The following is a 22,190-nucleotide window of genomic DNA, read 5'->3' as shown; positions in this document are numbered from 1 at the left end:
TAACAAGACTGGTAAGCGCGTCATCTAGTGCACAAGCATCTCCAGGGACAACTACATCAGAGACGAGGAGAACAGTAAAACTCAAAGTTAGACGGATTGTGTGTGTGTTAAGGTTAAGTAAACAGTGATTGCATAAAGGATCTGATCTATGATGAGGGTATGGAATTGTGGGAGTGCATCACGGATTGTGCACGCCCAGGCGCATCTGGCGCGAGGTTGGATTGAACCTTGCGGGAGGCGACTGAATGGATCATGGTTGATACTCTTAGAACGTTAAGTCGACTATGGTGTATGGCATAAGGCACTTAAGTCTTGGGTATTAGTAAGAAAGGTTATCGTTGAGACCCAGTGCGGTGAAAAGTAACAGACAGATGATCAGTGTTTGAATCCTTGATTGAAAGAAGGGAGATATAATTGGAGGCAGAACTCCTAGCTGGGAGGCATGTATCAGTCAAGGAATAACGTTATAGGCTGTAATGGAGTGGACAAGGAAACGACTGAGATCGGCATGATGTTAGTAGGTAATGGTTAGCTGGTGGGTGTCACTGAGCTATGGAATTCAAGGTGTTGGCTTGAGTTGAAACAGGGAAGGACCCTGTCATGGTGGTTCAAGTAGGATACCAGGATCGAGTGAGGGATCCAGTTAGGATTTGGTTTTGAATGAGGGTTCTGAATGGACATCATTCCACCTCCTTGGGTACATCGTACCAGGAGGGTCGAGCGGGTGACAGAATCTAGTGTTTTCCTTTGGACCCTGAGGGGTTAAGTAATGTGGTATTGTATCATAAGAATAGACCACTATAGACCTTGAGTAAAGTGTTTGGACATGAAAAGTTTTAACTCGGTGGTTTGAGTTAATGTAGTTGGTTCAGGTGAACTGGTAGCAGGGTAAAACGTCGATGATACGGAATTGAGACCCAAGAGTGTTTTAAATTTTGGAATGGGTCTAGAGAACGAAAAAGAACAGAGTGGGAATCTGGGATTATCAGTTGATTGCAAGTGAAATGGCAGTCTGAAAGTTATCAGATATTTTAAAGAATTGAGCGCTGAGCAGGCGAATACTTGAGGTATTAAGGGAAGTGAATTCCCTGATGAGTTAGTCATGGTAGCAGTTTCTGGTGTCCTGCTAATGGAACACGACTTAGGACATGGTACAAGGTGAAGGATAGTGGATACTACGGTTTGGCTTTAGTTCAGAGAGAAATCCAAAGAGGTCGTTGAAACTTCTTAAGGCAGGGGTGTCTGCCTATTTGAAAGAATAAAGAGCTGGTAAATTGATAAGTTTTGAGGAATTAAAGTTCCGGGAAGAAAGAGTTGCGTCTCTGCGTAATAATAGACGAGGATCTGTAAGGTGTTCAGAGAAAGAAGGGAGAGTTCTGACTCTTAATTCGGCATAAAATTCGGAAGTTGTACTAAGGGTTAGGCCGGCGGGGCCTACAAGCTGATCCCACCTAGTAGAGGTGATGACTTTTGAGTATCTCTGGAATCAGGAATAAGAAAATGAATTGGTCATTGTAATCTAGGCAGGCCCTGAGGCTTCAGCAGGGTTGCGGTGTAAGCGAGAGGCTATCGAGAGTATGGCCGTTAGACAAGATCTTGTGGGGCAAGATTGATGTGCCTGTAAGAGTGTTGTTGGAAACTAAAGTAAAGGCGGTGGACCTTGGGATTCAGGGTCAGAGTTCGGGTTTTCTGACTGATGTGTTTGGATAAATTTCGAGGACGAAATTTCTATGAGGAGGGGATAGTTGTAACGACCCAAATTCGCTATTAAGGCTTAAGGGCCTTGATTAGTGTGCCAGGAGGGCATGTTGGGATTTATGTGTGATTTTATGAATTAAATGCATGATTATGATTTAAAGCATGGTATTTGGCTATTTGTTTAACTGAGATGCATGGCTATGTTTACTAGTATGCATGTAGGCCCGGATCGTGTTAGAAGGTCGTAATTGTAATTTTGGCCATGTTGGGCATAACTGTATTGATAGGTGATAATTGTAATCCGTGATTTGTACCACGCGAGTGTGGTGTTATTGTTGTGATGCACGTGCCGAGACGGTCCTAGAGAGCTAGTTTAACTTAGATGTCACAACGGGATTTTATGCCCGGCTTGGGGGGAGCCTAGGGGTAATTCGGGGATTTTGTAACTTAGCTCTTGAGAGATTTTGGTGACTGGTAATTTGGTAACTTGTGTGACTGTTAGTAACCATAGAGAGTAACATGTTTTGATGGTAAGATGGTAGAATTGTAATGGATAGGAAATGACAAGTAAGCCCTTGAGGTTTAGTTATGAAAGGATAAGCAAGGAGGGGTAAAGTGGTCATTTGGCAAGGTTAATAGACAAATTTGAGCTGTGTTATAGGGGTACACGGTTTGGTCTTGGTCACTTGAGGCTTTGATAGAATTTGAAGAGAAGGAGAAAGAAGGTTAGGGCAAGAAGAAGAAGAGAAGGAGAAGTGGGAGTCTAGGAGAAGATCAAGGAAGCTTTGTGTGGATTCTCCATTTGAGGTAAGAGTTTTATACACATTTAAGTTTGGGTTCTGTTTTGAATTGATGAATTTTAAGCCTAAGCTAAGCATTGTTAAGTTTTGGGATAGTTGCTGAAATTTGAGATCAATTGGGTGGATTTTGAGTATGTTTGTGTTTTGAGCTTGAATCTTGAGTTTATGGGTTGTGGAATGGTTTATTTGGAGTCTTGAGTTGGTTTTGGGGCTTGGGTGTGATTTTGGGTTGATTTGGGAGTGTTTTGGCTCGAGGAAATGCAGGGGAAAAACCCAGTTTTTCTGGGTTCGCGTTGGGGCGCCGCGGCCCTGTTCTTGGGCGCCGCGGCGCAAGGCTGAAGGCAGGAGGGGATGGGGCCTCTGACTTGATTAGCGCCGCGGCCCTGTAGGGCTGAGCCGCGGCGCTAGGCCATTTTCAGGACACCAAAATTTGCATTTTTCAGCTTTTGCTCCGGGGGTTCGGGGGATGTTTCCGATGAACTGTTTTAGGAATTTGGGAGTCCCGAGAGTGTGGGATTGGTCCCGGGAAGTGGTTTTGGGTTGATTAGTAATGAGGGATGTTTCTTGTGTGTTGTGACTAGGTTCTTTGAGAGGCTCGTGCTAGAGGACCGTGCTCGCGGCTTTGGTGCATCAGGAGGCTCGGAATGCAGGTAAGAAAACTATAACACCCGAGGTTAGGGCATGGCCCCAGATTGTATTATGTGCAAATGTTTAAACCTTAAATGAATCATGATGTGTGTGAATGATTATTTCGAATGTACTATATGTGTGATTATGATGAAATGAGCGGCAAGGGCCGAGTACGGCGTAAGCCGGGGCGGCCGTGGGCCGAAAGTAACACCTAGCACATGGGATGCTATAATCAGGGCGGGGCCCGGTGAATAACATTATTATTGCTATATTCAGGGTGGGACCCAAGGGATACATGAGTTATCCTCGCGGTGAGAACCGATACCCCAGGGCTCTGGTAAGGCCTCTGGGGCGGCATGGCCGTGTTTGCTTAGTCTAATGGTTGACTTGTTTATATGTGGGTTATCTGTTATGATAAATTGTATAAATGCATATGTTATGTTCTGCATGAGTTTTCTTGCTGGGCTTCGGCTCACGGGTGCTCTGTGTTGCAGGTAAGGGCAATGACTGAGTCAACAAACCATGAGTACGGAGAGCGTGAAGCGACGCGTACATGTTTGGCCTGCCCGACTGCTTTGGTTGGGGGTTTATTCGTAAATGGCTGTAATAATCTATGATTTTATGATTTCTCAAAATGTAACCTTATTTCAAGACGTGATTAGTTTTCAAACCTTATTTTGGGATCCCAAATGTTTAATAATAGAAGTTTTAATGAAACGACGCATTTTCTAAGATTACAGCCTTAACTTTTAATTAGTCACACTTTTGTTTCAAAACCTCGGTTAGCGAGTTCTTTGCACACTGTTTTGTCTTAAAAAAAAACTCACTCAGTAACGGCTCTAAGGAAGTAGGGCGTTACAGCTATTTTATAGTTTTATATCCAAGATAAACATTTTCCTTGAATATTAATTCTAGAAACCTATTTTGTTTCTAGAATTCTCATTTATGTTTTAAATTGATTCCTTCTTGAATCAAAATATTACAAAACAAAAACTTTAGACACCAAGCATGTCTAGATTTGTTCATTCTATACACATATAGCCAATGTGATTTAGAATGTGGAATTCCAAATCACCTATTTGATAGGATGACCAAATTAATCAATTGATTAACAACAAAATAAATTGATTAACTTTGGAGCATCACCCCCACATTTCTCACATAGTGATAATAAAATATCACTTTAAAATATAAATTTGTTCATTTCTAATAAGTCATTTATCCTCCAAGATAAATGTAGACCTATGATTCTCAAAGTTCATGATGAGTCCTCTATGCCACATGATAAACTCTCAGGATAAAACCTCAATGTTTATCTTGATTTATTTACTTGCTAAAGCAAGACACACTTATTTGAAAGTAACTTTCACTTGGTTTCTTTCTTTTATATATTTCACAAAATTAAATGTGAACACAAATGTAATGTGAGAATTTCTCAAACAAATAATCACAAATTTTCATTTTTAGTTGTCTAAATAATCTCAAAATCACTTAAACAACTTTTGTGTATTTCTTAAGAGTCTCTTTGAGATTCTTTTGAAAACATCAATTTGACATCCATTGATTTTCTCAACAAAATCAAAATGAAAATGTCAAAAAAAATTTAAACACATTAAATCAAAGAAAATAAACCCTCATTGATTTATTTAAACACTTTGATTTCTTATGTTTTTGTTTAAAATTATCTCCTCATTAATTTAAACATATCACTATCTTTAACCAAAATGAATAAAGTTCTCCTTTATTCACAATTGGTGTAAAGATTCAAAATTGCTTCTTCAATTTTGAAATGTCTCCTCATTGAATATTTAAGAATTATTGTCACTAAATAATTCTCAAATATATTTTATTTGACCACACTCTAGACTATAAGTCTATTGAGTCAATATGTCATCCCACAATTTTGAATCCACTTTGATCTATTTTTCTTGCAATGGAAAGACACTTATCAAAAGATGTAACCCCCTGAGGTTCATCTTTTCTTATCTCATAATTGAGATGCTCAACACTTTAAATGAGAATTTTAATTTCCAAATAATACACTTTATTCACCAAATAAATGGTAACTTATTACATTCTAATGAAATAGGATAAAACATATTATTATCTCACAAATATTTGAAATATAATCTCACATTGTTGTCAACATACATGACTAATATCATACTAATATGGCTATTTATTAATATGAAAACTTGAATTGCATATATCATACACATATGATTTCACATTTCTATTGATTCACAAAATCAATATATTTATACATGTCATATAAAAAACTCATATAGTTGTCATTCTAATGATTTACCATTAACATAATTATATGACATGCTAGCATATTACCCAATAATCTACTAGATTATTTACACATTGATCACATATCATAAAACTCACGATATTAAATTATCTTATAATTTAACCACTAAAAAACAAAGGAGATTAGAAAACAATGAATCTCATTTATAACATTTTTTTCTTCTCATTTCTATCACTATAAGAAAACCATTAGATTTTAAAAGAAAACCAAAAAAGAACATTACCTTATCTTTGGATCCTCACAACATCTCTATGGTTTCTCCTTCCATTGAAAAGGAAATTTAAGCTTTTGATTGATAGAGAATATATCTTATTGCTCAATGGAAATATGGAAAACCAAAATACAGCTCTATGCAAAAAATACAATGGACAAGATAATTGATTAAATAAATATTACAACTCAATTGCTCAAAATACAAGTAAATAGAAAGATGTAGAAGAAGAAGATTATAAACTCAATACTATAATAATACAAGTAAATAAGAAGAACAAGAATGACAAAATAATGAAAACACAAACAAACTCTCACACAACCAAAGTGTAGAGTAGTGAGGATCACCAACTTGAACAAGGTTCAAGACATTTGTCCAAAAGCTTATTTCCCCCTAATCTCTAAGCACTAAGGGATCTCTCTAGGAAATAGCTCTCTGGAATTATCAAGCCTTTTGGTGTATTTTCCAGCCAAGTGCTTTGTGGATGGAAAAATGGTGTGTCTTACAAGTGAGCATTAGGCTCCTATTTATAGAGTTTGAGATACCCCTTTGAATTTCAAATTCTACCAACCCTCATGGCTGTTGCCAATGTTTAATTGGATGTTTATGGAATTAAAATGGAGATTTGGGATTTATTTGGGATGTTAGAACCGTTCAATTTGGAAAAAACTGAAAATTCACATAGGCTGTCAGCCTCACTGGCTGCGGCCAGAATCATCAGTGGCTGTGGCCACAACCTTTTTTCAGCCAAAAAATGTGATTTTTCCAAAACGTCCCAAATCCTTTCCCACATTATTTTGTAACCTCCAAACACCTATTGGGAGTTAAAAACATATCTCCAACAGTCATATATCATCATGACTTTATGAAATCCAATCTCAAATGTGTAACATATAATATACACATTATTGGGTAATATTTGGGAGTTACAAATTTGTAACTGATTTTGTAACTCCAAAATATGTCACATTTGGACACACACATGTGTCCAATTTTGTGACTCTCAATAATATGTTACAAGGTGTGACAAATCACATTTGTGTGACAAATCACATTTTGTCACATTATTTAATCTAATATTATATTATATGAAATAATATAACAACTAGTAGCCATGAGATATTATTTCCTTGTACTAAGGTTCACCTCTAAGTTTGAATTTCAATTCACTAATGAACAAAAGCATAATATCTTAATGAATATTCCCCAAGGTAGTTTCTAGGCTCATAGTAATGATGATTATGAAGAAATAGACGATGATCTGTTAGATGAAGGGTCAGATGTAGAAGATCCTTATTTTTAGATTTTACCCCAGTTAGTTTTAGTATAGTTTATTTATTTATCTTTGAATTTATGATTTTACTTAGTGAAAATCTTTTTCCAGATGAATAAAGTTGTTATTTTTGAATGACATGTATGAGTTTGATTTTTTTACAATCATAATAAATAATAAATTCAATAAATAATGACTAAGTTTTGTGAGGGTGGATACAAATCAATGGATCGGGTTCTATATTGAGAGTTTAGGGGGCCTTAGTAGTGGGAATGATTTTACTGATCCCAACCCTCCCTCAATATGGTTAACTTTGGAACAACGACGAGTTTCGAGCCTGAGAATTAAGTCATATAGGATGGTTATAAACAAACTTAGAAAATAATAAAAATGGCTTATTTTTTGAAGTATAGAAACACACCCTGATTATAAAGATGGCTTACATAATTTTTCATAAGAAATCATAACTCATATGTCCGAGTTATGTTTGCTTAGACTAAGTTTTGCCTTAGAAAATATTAGGGTCAGTTCTAATGTGTTTTCTAAACTAGAACTTTACTGAAGATGTCGCTATGAAGGTCTGTACGCACGAACGACAATGTCTCTAGCATTGCCAACGAGACTTAGGAAGCCCCCCTAGTCTAAAGAAGGGGAACGCGTGCTACTACTACTACTGCTGCCAATACAAATGCACCACCTTCTGTGGACAACATCACTGAGATTATCCGGCTACGTCAACAAGTGGTAGAATTGCTGCAGCAACAATGACAACAGCCGTAGCCTCCGCCCCAACCTCAGCCGTAGCCTCAGTCAGCGGCTCAAGCACCCCGGCAAGTAGGATATAAGTATGGGGGATGGCCAGTGGAAAAATATGCACCTTATCCAGCTTAGTACATAGAGCCAATCTACGAGTGTTTCCATAAGCAGCACGCTCCAAACTTTGAAGGGACAACTGACCCCTTTGAGGCTAAAGAATGGCTAAGAAATGTGGAGTCGATCCCAGCACACATGAACCTCGATAACGCGGATCGTATATCCTGCGTTTCGTCTCTTCTGAAAAATGATGCTAGAATCTGGTGGAATTTAGTACAGCAAACTCATGATGATGCCACCATGTCTTGGACTAGATTTGAGGAGCTGTTTCACAAAAAGTATTACAACTCAGCAGTCATCGCTATGAGGGTGGAAGAGTTTTCCAGTCTGAAGCAGGGCAGTTTGACAATAGTCGAGTACGCTCGACAATTCGATTGACTAGCCAAGTTCATGCCAGAGTTGGTCCCAACCGATTTCTTGAGAGTTACCAAGTTCACCAGGGGACTCAGACCCAAGATTGAGCTAGGAGTCAAGCTTGCAAATCCTAGAACCACTACTTACGTCGATGCTCTAGAAACAACTATAGAGGTGGAAAGACTCCAAGCAAATGTTAGTAAGGAGGAGGCAAGTAAGCCTGAACCCAAGCAGTAAAATGAGACTCAGAATGGTTGAAACCACAACAACAGCCACCAGCACAACAATAATGGCCAGAAAAGGAAGCGTCCTGATAGTAAGCAGGCCGACAATGACAAAAGAGCACAGAAAAATAATGGAAGTAATAGGTCGGGTTATGTAGAATACCCGCAGTGCTCTAAGTGCCAAAAAATACATCCTGGGGAGTGTCGTGCAAACACCAAAGGTTGTTACAACTGTGGCCAAGAAGGTCATCGAAAGAAGGAATGTCCATAGCTCAAACAAGAAGAAAAGAAGGACAATAAGATGGTTCCAGCCAGAGTCTTTTCCTTGACCCAGGGAGAAGCCGAAGCTAGTAACAAAGTGGTCATAGGTCAGATTCCTATCCTCAATAACATATGTTTAGTATTGTTTGATTTAGGAGCAACACACTCGTATATCTCGTTAGGAATGATAGAGAAATTAGAAAAACCTTGTGAAAGATTTAGAACTAGGTTTGTGATAGAATTGCCTTCGGGCGAAGTAGTCCTATCATCACGGATAGTACAAGGCTTACCGATCAAAATTGAGGACACAGAACTAGATGGAGACCTGATAGAGCTAGAGATCAAAGACTTCGACGTAATACTGGGCATGGATTGGCTAACAAGGCATGGCGCAACCATCGACTGTAGACGTAAGCAAGTCATGTTCAAAACTCCTGATGGTCAGAGACTATGTTTTATGGGAAAGCTTTCAGGACTACGAGCACCTCTTATCTTATCTCTCAAAGCTCAGAGGATGATAGAGAAAGGATGTCATGCATTCTTAGCAAGTGTCACGAATGTGGCAAAAGAAACACCACTAAAGGTTGGAGACGTCCGTATTATAAAGGAATTTCCAGAAATATTTCTTGACGACTTACCAGGGTTACCGCCTGCTTGGGAAATTGACTTCTCAATTGAACTAGTACCAGGAACCGAACCTTTCTCAAAAGCACCATACCGGATGGCACCTACCGAACTCAAGGAGTTGAAGACGCAGTTGCAAGAACTCTTAGTGTAACACCCCAAACTCCAGGGACCGTTACGGTGTGCCTTGTAAACAGTGCTAAACTCGCTAATCGAGTCATTTGGCCAAAATCGTGAACTAAGTATGATTAGCGGTTTAGGGATTAAAAACTTTGGTTAAGATGTAACGTTTCACTAGAACGTTTACTATATACACTGGGATCCCGAAAATAAAGTTTTAGAGTTTATTACAGAAAATATTTACAACAGGCCGTTCTAAGCGGCAAAACAGGGTTCAACCCTAGTTCCACTTTAAACCTCGGCCGTGGCGGACGAGCAGCTGCATATGTACACATCATCACCTAAGCTCTCCAACTCAAGGATGGTCCAGCTTCCTCTTGCCTTTACCTGCACCACGTAGCACCCGTGAGCCAAAGCCCAGCAAGAAAACACAATAAAGCATGATATAATTCAGCAACGATCATAATAACCATTCAGGACTATCAGTCCAAGCAAGTAGGTGACAATAGCCAAAAGTCACAATAATGAGCATCGCTCCTTCTAGCCATGTGATGATAGGGTCACCAGGGCTTAACTGATAAGTGATCCTTTCATAAGTTTGATTAGGACAGGTGCATGGTGAATGGTCACCAACATAACCTTCCTCCCGACCCTAGAGTCGTGCAATGGACAGCGTCCCTTGGCCATGTGACAAACAGTCACCGGGGTCATATACCTTGGCCATAAACATCTGGTCATAGATCAGGCAAGCGTTTTAGTTCTCATTGACCTTCCAGTCGGTCCAGCATTAATACCCCATATGAGTCATTCAATGCCGACCTCGATTAGATCTAATCCTTATTTGGCCCGGCGTTCCCAACGCACTGCCACCTCTGACCCTTGGGTCGGTAAAGCACGACCAGTGCTCAGCCCATGGTGAACTTAACTAATAAGTCACAGCTTCACAGACGGATCTGACACTATTGTCGATTCTGACTAATAAGCCAGCGCCATACACAAGTAAGCCATGCCACCAAACACATATCACATGTCCAATATCCATAAACAAGGTATTTAGCATGCTTACTAACAGATACCAGTACAAATAGGACCATGCGCAACCACAGAGGCTCAAGCTCTGAACAATATCATACCCAGTATATAAAGCATGTCCTAATCACATGTTTCTTATGCATCATGTGCAACATATTCAACAATCCAACATGCACCAACAACGACCATGCATATCGCGTTTAATAGCCAACCAACATGCATCAAGAATAGGCATGCATGTCATACATAATAATCAACCGTCATGCATCTATAATAACCACGCATGTCATGCCCAGTAGACAATCAACATGCATCATAATAGCCATGCATGTCACATATACACAGGGTGCAGTTTTCTTACCTTCGGTTCGAGTGAGAGTTAGAGTAAGAACGACCCCTGAGAACGATCGATCCTCAATCCTTTGACGGTCACCTAGTCATAACCAAAACAACCTCCAATTAATAAAAATCACCAAAGATAGGGTCTTAACCTAAATCCCACTCTCGGGACCTCGAAACATGCCCACATAGTGAGTAGATTCGATCCCAGGCCTTAAAGATTGAAACCCCAAGTCAAAAACCCTTAAAAACACCCAAAACAGGGTTCTGAAGAAACAGGGTAGCGCTACAGCGCTGCCCTTCTAGCGCCCCAGCACTCAAGACAGAAACACAACCGCCCTACTGAAACCCTGTGTAGCGCTATAGCGCCCTCTGATGGGCGCTGTAGCGCTACCCCCAGACAGCACCACCCCTGAAACTTCCTTCTTCGATTTCCTCAATTCTAACTCGATTCTAATGATTCCAAATCCCATTTTTGGTGCCAAATGAACCCAAAAACCATCCCCACATGTCCTAGGGATCACAATCCCAAGAACCCTAGCCAAAACTCCAACCAATTCCCAAGTTTCCAACTCAAAAACCAGCAGAAACTTAACTAAGAAAACAGAGCAAAACCAAGAGTTTTAGTGGCTAGAAACTCACCTTAATCTTGGCAACACACCCTCTTCAATGGTGGAGCACAACCCTAGCTTGGCTAAGCTTGGTTCCTTGGCTTAATTCCTCAAACTGAGCTCGAAAATCCAAAGAGAAAAGAGGAAGAGAATCCATCGGGAGAGAAGGAAGAGAAGCTCTGTTTTTCCCCTGAATTTCCACAGCTTTCTAACACTTAAAAGCTGATATATATCTCTTAGGGTAAAAAGACCTAAATACCCTTAGGTCTAAAATAAAACCTTAGCAGCCACCAAGGGCAAAACCGTCCTTTCGCACCTATTTCATTAATCACAATTAACATCCTCAAATTCCCGCTATTCCCAATATTCTCAAACACCAATAAGCCATATCCCATTACCCTTTAATTCCCGGTAATGCTCTAATCATTAAATTCACCCCGAGACTCACCCCGAGCCCCGAACTTATACCCGTTATGACTAGACTGAACACTTACATCTCATGATCGTCTCATGTCGATAGCTCGAACCAATCCACCTTATAATGTGGCTATATTAATTAATCACAATCATGCACCCAAGATATACAGTTACGCCCACAGCGGCCAAATTACCATAATACCCTCACAATAATAAATTCTCCCATATGCATGCATTCACCATCATATAATAATATAAGTCACGTAAACATGCATATAATCATTAAATACTATAATAAATCAATTATGGCCCTCCCGGCCTCCTAATCAAGGTCTTAAACCTCATTAAGGAATTTGGGGCATTACACTTAGACTTGGGTTTCATTAGACCAAGCCATTCGCCATGGGGAGCACTGGTTCTATTTGTGAAGAAGAAGGATGGAAGTATGTGGATGCGTATATATTACCGTGAGCTGAACAAGGTGACAATTAAGAACAAGTACCCGCTACCCCGGATTGACAATTTTTTTAATCAACTCCGAGGAGCGACAGTGTTCTCTAAGATTGATCTACGGTCCAGGTATCACCAGCTCAAGGTACGGCAAGAAGATATTCCAAAAACAACTTTTAGAACTCGATATGAACATTATGAGATTTTAGTTATGTCTTTTGGTCATACCAATGCTCCAGCCGCATTTATGGATTTAATGAATCGGGTCTTCAAGGATTACTTGGAAAAATTCGGCGTAGTGTTCATTAACGATATTTTGGTGTACTCCAAGGATGAAGTCGAGCACAAGGAACATTTAAGAATGATCATGCTGTGATTAAAGGAGCATCAACTTTACGCCAAGTTCAAGAAGTGCGAATTTTGGCTTTCGCAAGTAGCATTCCTTGGCCATATAGTATCCAAAGATGTAGTTGTTGTAGACCCAGCTAAGGTAGAGGCTGTGAAGGATTGGCCAAAGACCTAAGAATGCGTCAGAAGTTAGAAGTTTTCTTGGGCTAGTAGGCTATTATCGGAGGTTTGTAGAAGGCTTTTCTAAGATAGCCACTCTACTTACTAACCTGACCCGGAAATAGCAAAAGTTCAATTGGACGGATAGATGTGAAGAGAGCTTCCAGTTGCTCAAGGACAAATTATGCTCAACATCAGTACATTGTGTACCGACACCCAACGACAAGTTTGTAGTATACTGTGATGCGTCGAAGCAAGGTTTGGGTTGTGTGCTAATTTAAAATGACAAAGTGATAGCCTACGCCTCAAGGCAGCTGAAGGAATACGAGCGACGCTATCCAACACACATAATCCATTGCAAATTTGGCGCCAATATCTTTATGGAGAACGGTGTGAGATTTATACGGACCACAAAAGCTTAAAATATTTCTTCACGCAGAAAGAGCTCAACATGAGGCAGCGCAGGTGGTTATAACTAGTAAAGGATTATGACTACGAAATCCTATACCACCCAGGGAAAGCATAAGTAATTGCAGATGTGGTAAGCCAGAAGAGTTACGGAAATTTAGCATCATTATCCGGAATTGAAAAGCCGCTTCAGCAAGAGCTGATTAATTTCGGAATAGAAGTAGTCATTGGTCAACTGGCTAACTTGTCCATCCAGTCAAGTCTATTAGAAGATATACGGATCAAACAAGGGCATGATGGCACGTTAGTATCACATATAAGTGCAGTCTATGAAGGCAAGACCACATATTTCTCTATATCAGGACAGGGGTTCTTGAGATATAAGAGTCGGGCATGCGTTCCGAATGACCATGAAATTAAGATGAAGATTTTAGAAGCAGCACACACTACCCCATACTAAGTTCCCCGGGGTCGACCAAGATGACTCACGACCTTAAGGCACTATATTGGTGGTCGAGAATGAAGAAAGACATAGCAGAGTATGTGTCCAAATGCCTTATATGCCAGCAAGTAAAAGCGGAACATCAGCGACCTGCAAGCTTATTACAACTACTTAGTATTCTGGAATGGAAGTGGGAAGAAATAGCCATGGACTTCGTGATAGGGTTACCACAAACAAATAAGTAGCACGACTCAGCTTGGGTTATGGTAGATAGACTCACCAAGTCAACTCACTTCTTGCTTGTCAAGACTACGTACACTGCGAACTAGTATGCAGACATTTATGTTCAAGAAATAGTACGACTGCATGGAATCCCTAAGACCATAATATCAGATAGAGGATTAGTGTTTACATCGAGATTGGGGAAGCTTGCAGCAAGCCATGGGTACCAAGCTAAGTCTTAGTATGGCATTTCATCCTCAGACCGACGATTAATCCGAGCATACCATACAGATTTTAGAAGATATGTTGCATGCTTGTGTAGTAGACTTCGAAGGATCATGGAGTAAGTATTTGCCACTTATAGAATTCTCCTACAATAATATCTACCAGGCAACGATCAATATGGCACCCTATGAGTTACTTTATGGAAGGAAGTGTCGATCGTCGTTACATTGGGACGAGGTAGGAGAAAGACAACTTCTTGGACCCGAAGCTGTTAGAGAGGCTCAGGATGTACTGGCATTGATTAGAAAGCGTATGCTCGATGCTCAAAGTCGACAAAAGAGTTATGCAGATGCCAAGCGGCGAGATGTGAAATTCAAAGTCGGAGATCAAGTCTTCTTAAAGATATCTCCTATGAAATGAGTGAAGTAGTTTGGGAAGAAAGGAAAACTTAGTCCCCCATTTATAGGTCCTTTTGAGATATTGGATAAGGTGGGAACAGTTGCATATAGATTAGCCCTACCGCCAGCTCTAGCAGATAGCCACAATGTGTTTCACATCTCGATGCTGCATAGATATGTGTCAGACCCATCTCACATCCTCAAGTACGATACGATAGCACTCCAAAAAGACCTGAGTTACGAGGAACGACTGGTTAGCACCCTAGAGCAGGGGATGAAGGAATTACGGTCTAAGAGTATTCCAATAGTCAAGGTCCTATGGAGTAATAGTTCAGAACGGGAGGCAACGTGGGAGTTGGAGGAAGACATCCTAGCAAGGTATTCAGAATTTTTTGGTAAGTAAACTTCAGAGATGAAATTCTTTTAAGTAGGGGAGAATTGTAGAGTCTGAAAATTTTACTTAGCTAGTGAGTACTAGCTTGTAGTATTTTAGTTTTCGTGGTTATTGGTTCAAGCCAGGATTTAGTTTGAAACTCATAGAAACAGTTATAGATTTTATAAGTTTAACCTATAGTTTAAAAATATTAATTATAACATAAGGTTTGATTAATATAGTTGGTCCTATAAATATTATTTATTATAACCTAAGGTTTAGATTGAACTAATAAGAACGTGACACTTGTCACAAGCATGTTTATTAAGGATTTAAGCATTTTGGATGAATAATTTAATAAAGGATAAATCTAGAACCTCTAGAACTTTCCAGCAGCTTATAGGATCACGTTTTACTCAGTCAAAGATGTTTAAACAAATTCAAAATATGCTAAAAGAGTGCAAAAATGTGTTTGATATGTCAACATATGCCAATATATCAATGCTGATATATCGCAGCTATAGGGGTTAATATATCGCCTACGGATGATACGAAAAATACGTCGGCTTCACACGAACGAAACCACGGGGGCTCAGGGCATAGGTATAGGCGATATATCAACCCTTGGGTTGATTTTTGAAAACTTGATAGAACCGAGCTAGAAACAGCCCTCAACCACTTGGACTTGCACTTGAATGTTTTTGACCAAGTTCTGTGCATCTGTTGAAACGAAAATTCAAATTTATTCAATTATTTATTCATTTTAAAAAGGGTTATTTTCACTCCTTGAACTCTATAAATAGGACATAGTACTCGGCCATTTCATTCATCATTCAAGCATTCTTTAGAGCCTCCAAGCTACTAAGTTATTCTAAGAGAGAAAACACTAGGTTTTTGGGTTAAAAAAGCTTTTTCAATCTAAGCTTTTCTCAACACTTGGGAAGTAAGAAAGAGTGTTATTTCGGTATCGATGTGTAGATCAAAGTTCTAGTCCATTCAAGGTATTCTTATCCTCAGGTTTAATCCATCATAGTTCTTTTATTTTCTTTCATTTCCTTTCATATCCTAACTCATTATTATGGCTTTTGGTTAGGTGCTTAAGTTTCTTGAAACTTAAGGTTTTTTGGTAAGTTTCTATCTTGATGGTTTAGATCTCTTTTTCATCTCCATTTCTTTAGAAACTCATGATTCTTATTTTTGATTTTAGGAGTTTTCCAATCCCGCTCTTGTCTTCAATATCCCAGTTTTTGGTAAGGAAAATAGGTTAGATTATATGTGTTATGATATGTTTATATGCTATGATATGTTATGTGCTATGTATATATGTATAAATATGTTTTGTAGTCACTTGGGGCTTATAGTTGCTTAGATAGAAAATCTCAAGATTTTTTAAATTATCGCGGAGTAGAGTTATGATTTACCCTACCTCGATTAGTAGACTGAGGACCTAGATGGGTTATCATATAGTATTTTGTGACCTAACCTACCTCGATTAGTAGACTGAGGACCGAGATGGTTTTATCACATGCTACGGTAATGAGTTAATGGCCATTAATATTGTAGTCCTTTATGATATACATTTTTACGTCATATGTTTTATAATATATGTTTTATGATATAGTCTTATGATTTATGATATATGTTTTTAGTAGATTTTCCTTGTTGGGCATTAGGCTCATTCATTTTATTTTAGATGGTGTAGGAAAGTGAGTATGGAAGGCGGGTCGGATTCGTGGTAGCTTGACATGTGTATTAGGGATGGACTGATTGAATGGACCGCTGGAAGATCGAGGATGAAGTATTTTAAGTCTTTAATTTATGTATTTATTTTTCGCATATAGTTTTGGATAATTAATTAAAGATTATGTTTTCTTTATGTTTTTATGTATTAAACAATGGGATCCCGTACCGTATTTTGGATTTTTAATGAAGTTCTATTACTTTATGTATGTATTCCAAAATAGTAGTTATGTTTAATAGTTTTTAAGGGTTTGAGGTCTAGAATTAGTCGAGTCATTACAACCCCCTACATGCCATTATCAGAATCACAAGCTCTAGCCCAAACACAAGGAGGAGGAGGAGCAGAAGAAGAAGAAGAAGAATGGAAATACGAGAGGGGAAAAAAGGGAAGAAAATAAAATAAATTAGTAAAATTGTTTAAATTTAGGTTTATGTTTATGTTTTTGTTTTAATTTCATTTAGCGTTAGTTTTAATTAAGATTTTAGTTTAATTGATTAAGTTTATATTAAGGATTAATTTTCATTTTTAATATTAAAAATTAATTTAAAATGGAATAATTAATAAAATCTAGGGCCAGTTAGGTCCAACATACTGTTTTGATCAATTTTGCAAAAGATGAAAAAATAAAGTACAAAGGAGTAATATTTCTCCAAAAAACAAAAAACAAATAGAGGTTACTTAGATGTAGGTCATCTATACTTAGGGTTCAATTAATACACATTTGATTATCAAGATAGACCCAATGAATGTTAGTGTAAGAAAATCTTGTTTTATTGATTATAAAAAACTCTGTTAAAAAGCAAAGAACCAGCTGAGTATATATACTCAGCTTAGAAAACTAATAACACAAATTAGTTGGTAAATAACAACTTGTAACTAAGTCTTAACTAATTAAAACAACCCAACCAAGGATGATGACTCAATATCAACTTTTAACAAGTTCTTTGAAATGTGTTGGAAACAGAGGCTTTGTGAGAATGTCAACAAGATTGAGCTGAGAAGCAACTGGTATGAGTTTGATGAAGCCATCTTGAACCTTTTCCTAAACTATGTGACAATCAATATCAACATGCTTTGTACATTTGTGGAAGACAGGGTTTTCAGATATGTGGATTGTTGCACTGTTGTCGCAGAAAAGAAGAGTAAGTTTTGTATGTTGAATGTCAAAATCTTTGAGAAGAGCAAGTAACCACATGATTTCACAAGTAGCATTGGCCATGGCTTAAGATTCTGCTTGAGCTGAAGAGAGAGAAAAGGTAGTCTGCCTTTTGGACTTCCATGAAATAAAAGAAGCACCTAAGAAAATACAATAACCAGAAACAAATCTTCTTGTATCTACACAAGTATCCCAATCCGCATCATATTTTTTTTTAGTTGTAAGTTAGATGGAAAATCATATTCAACATAAACTTGTAAATGTGGCTGAGTTTGAGATGGAAAAAACAAGCCTTGTCCTGGTGTGCCTATTAAACATTGTAGAATGCATTGAACAACCTGTAAATGAGGCAACCTTGGTGAGGATAAAAATTGACTTAACATATTAACAACAAATAATATGTCAGGTCTAGTGATTGTTAGGTAAATTAGATTACCAATGAGGCTTCTATAAGATGTAGGCTCACTTAGAGGGTTTCCCTCATCTTTGTTGAGCTTCAAGTTGGGTTCCATTGGAGTGGAAGAAACTTTATCACCTAGATAACCTGTATCATTCAGAAGCTACAAAACAAAAGGTCGCTGAAACACTAAAATTCCAGAATTAGATCGTCCAATTTCTAGTCGAAGAAAAAATTGTAGAGGGCCAAGATCTTTTAATTTAAATTTATAATCTTGTTGAGTTTTGAATTCATTTATAGATAGAGAATTGTTGCTAGCAATGATGATATCATCAACATAGACTAGAACTACTATAAATGTCCCTTCAGTATTCTTTATAAAAAGAGCATGATCTAAGGGACATTGGCAAAAGCCATCTTTTATGAGAGTGGAGCTAAGTTTAGCATACCACTGATGTGAGGCTTGTTTTAAGCCATATAAACTTTTGTTGAGTTTACACACCAGATTAGATCAAAGATCCCCTTAGGTTGATATCCTTTGGGGATTGCATATAAATTTGCTCATCTAAGTCACCATGGAGAAAGGCGTTATTAATGTCCATTTTATGAAGAGACCAATTATAAGTGGCAACAAAAGCAAGTAAAACATTAAGGGTATTAAATTTAGCTACAGGAGAAAAAGTGTCAAGATAGTCTATACCTTATTCGTGAGTGTTGACGTGGTTTTTTGCCAACAGTAGATTTAGAAATCTAACAAGAGTATTAGTCCTTATTTTCAAACTGTAATGAACTTGTATGAACCCTTTCTTACACACAAAATTTTACGTGGTTCAATGGTTAAAATCCACCTAGTCCATGAGACAATAATATTTCTCTCTCATAATTTCTGCAGAGTTTCAATATTACAAAAAGGCAGTCCCCTTTCCTATCAATTATCCCTAATATTTATAGTGGAATTTCCTAGGCAGGTTTGGGTAACCGTGTGCATAATTATGGTTAATATTTAATGAAGATAATTCCCATTTACATAGGGATACGATTGCATAACAAAATATGCTCCTGTTATCTCGAATAATAAATGTGCAATACAACCTGGACATTAATGAGCATATAGAGTGCTTCTGAATCACTCAGGATCCTTCAGTATGCATCATGACTAGGTTTCCACGAGCTGAACATATTCAGAGCACTGTAAAGGGGATTCGACCACTACATGTGTCAAACTAGACGTCATCCTAAGAGGTGACCTCCCGATTACTAGGATGTTGTGCTGCCACTACCTAACTCAAGTTGTTCACATCATCATTAGCTAGATGTTCTACTCGTATGCTTTTTCCATATAGTCATCTATCAATTGTACCCCTAGCTGAGTGATTAAAGTCGTGCTAATTTTTAGGGTACCAAATTTTTCCCCCAAGCTCCTACTCGTGCTTGACATCATCACATTCTAACACGCATAGTAGGGGCTTTTACGCTTTTGTCATGTAAATCGTGCCTTCCGACTACTCGAGTATTGAACACATGGTCGTCTGTAATTGGCGTCTGTTTGGGTTTCGAGGACTATGACAACTGTTCTATCAAATTTTTGCCGTCGTACGGGCCATTTAATCTTGGCTTTTAGATCTTGAGCTGACCCAATCTGATTGCCCAAATTAATTCCCAAAGCTTATGTATAAATAGGGAGATCAAACTTGAACCTTACCACCTTTACATTCAAAAACTTTCCTTTCAGAAACAAAAATCCCCTTTTTCTCTCAATTTTTTTTTTCAAAACCTTCATCGACCTTCAGTTTCTCAGAAGCTCTCAAGATCCTAGATGTGGACGCATCAACATTCTCATCGAACAAGCGTAACACTATAAGTATTTCCTCATATGGCTTGAATCTTTCACTTCTTTATTTTCCAATGAGTTTTTTTACTTTGAAAAACATTTTTTTTAGTACCGTTTCGTGTTCTAGCCATGTCTGAGTTTAAATAGGGTTCGGTTTAGGCTAAAAGAATGATACTAGACTTGTTTTAAAATAAGGTATTCAAAAATTGGGCAAAGTTTTTGGGTTTTGCAAAGATAATGTCACCGATGAATCGATTAGGATACCTGTTTGGATGTAGAAGTTGAAAGGTTTTTAGGTTTGGCTCTAGGTGGCTTAAGGGTCATGATTCCTTAAGTGGTTTTGCATTAAACCGCTTTCAAAAGAAAAGTAGTGGGTTTGACGAATCTGACACACAAATCCCAAAGTATCAAGGCATTTCCTGAATTCATAACGTGTGGTCTAGGACTACGCGTTGATGTTAGGAAACATCTTAGCTCGTGTAAATTTTGAATCGCCAAAAATAAACCACTCAAACTCTTGGGTCATCGTACCTTTATCTTTGTAGCTAGTAATTATCTTAGGTCGCCACTAATAGGCCGCTTTGTCATTAGGCGAGCTAGTTCAATGCTCCACCAAAGAAAAACGTAGCGAGCTCCTCTACTCAGAACAAGAATAATGACAAGCAGATCGCGTTTGAATCTCCAATTCCTCATTTGGCCTAGTGGTGGAGAGGGAGATTTTTGTCGACCCTAACACTTTTTTCGAGGCCGAGCACATCATATCTCGAATAAATGTTGTAGGGGAAAGTGAACAAAATACTACTGAGTCATGGGATTGAGATGAGAATTGATGGCCTTCTCACCCAACCTCCACTTGAAGGAGAGCAGAGCTGTGCCCCTCTCCAAGATGACTTTGGGGATTGGAGTGATGAGCACCTGAAGGCAGGTGCTTTCCTCCCATTACACCAGTACTTCATGGATTTTTTTGAACTACGTCGAACTGGCTCTATTCCAGCTCCCCCCAAACTCGTATCGACATTTGGCGGGGTTAAAATATCTATTTTTGAGGCACGAGTGGGAGGTCCCCACCCCGGGTGATATAATGTACTTCTTCTGCCTCAAGGCCAATCCTGATCAAAAGAGGTGAGGTGATGGCTTTTACTACCTCACTTGCTTCCCGAACTCGACTTATGTTATTGACCTCCCCAACCACCCGAATGACTATAAAGACCAGTTCTTTATGTTAAATGGGTTCAAGAATTGCAATTACCGATACTTCAACCACCCTCGTAAGTCTCCTAAATTTCTAAATTCTGTACGCGAACTCTCTTGTCATTTTCATTTTTTTTAGTTTAATCCTTCTAAGTGAGTTCATTTCTTGTGCAGCTTTATTCAAGAGTACAGAGCGGTCTAAGACCTATGGGGATCAATAAGAAATGTTGTCATGTCTTCCTTCGAAGGAGAAGGACTTCCGACAGGTAGTAAATGATGCTACCATGGTGGCCTACAACCTGATTCCCAAGTTGACTATCAAGATCAGAGGTCCACCCCCCATCCTCCCTGAGCTTCCTTATCCTCAAGAAGTCTTGCCTGCCATTGAAGACACTGAGAAGGAAAGTTCATGAAGATGATCAGGGTCCTGATCAAGAGAGAGCTGAGTCTGCTTCTAGTTTTAAGTTGATTCACTTCAACCCCCATCATCTCATTCTTCGACATCCTATTGACCCAGACCTGAACACAACACTCCTTCAGTGTGTGGATCATCTGGTGATACGCTATAACCATAGCTACCCCAGATGCACCATTGTAGTTGACAACACCCTCCACTTTAGGTCCTCCATTTTTTTGGAATATGGGACAAATCGTAGGACATGGCCTTCCTTACGTCAGGGTGTATTCTCCCCTGGCTTCAGGCAATCTGTAGATGATTCTAGCTCAGAAGAAGAGCCTGAACCCCTTAGGACCCAAGATGTGATAATTCTAGACTCTCCCACACCTCTGGCAGTCCAGGAGTTATAGGTTATACCTATCCTGGTTCATAACTCCGAGTTGGTCATAGTAGATTCATCCCCTAGCTCGGAGGGTAGGGTTCTTGCTCTGTTGTTGTATTTACATTACTTTGACTAACTATCCCTTGTATCTGAATCTTTTGCTCATCCTTTTTTGGGTGAAGAAATGGACTTGCCAGACGCCTCGGGTCTAAGGGGTGCCTTCAAGGCTGGCGAGGCCAGAGCTGGGCCCGTGGTAAAAAGGCCTAGGGTGCCAAAGAAACATGCT

Source organism: Humulus lupulus, chromosome 2 (genome assembly GCF_963169125.1).
Source record: "Humulus lupulus chromosome 2, drHumLupu1.1, whole genome shotgun sequence".
Lineage (NCBI taxonomy): Eukaryota > Viridiplantae > Streptophyta > Magnoliopsida > Rosales > Cannabaceae > Humulus > Humulus lupulus.
This window is presented reverse-complemented; position numbering follows the sequence as displayed.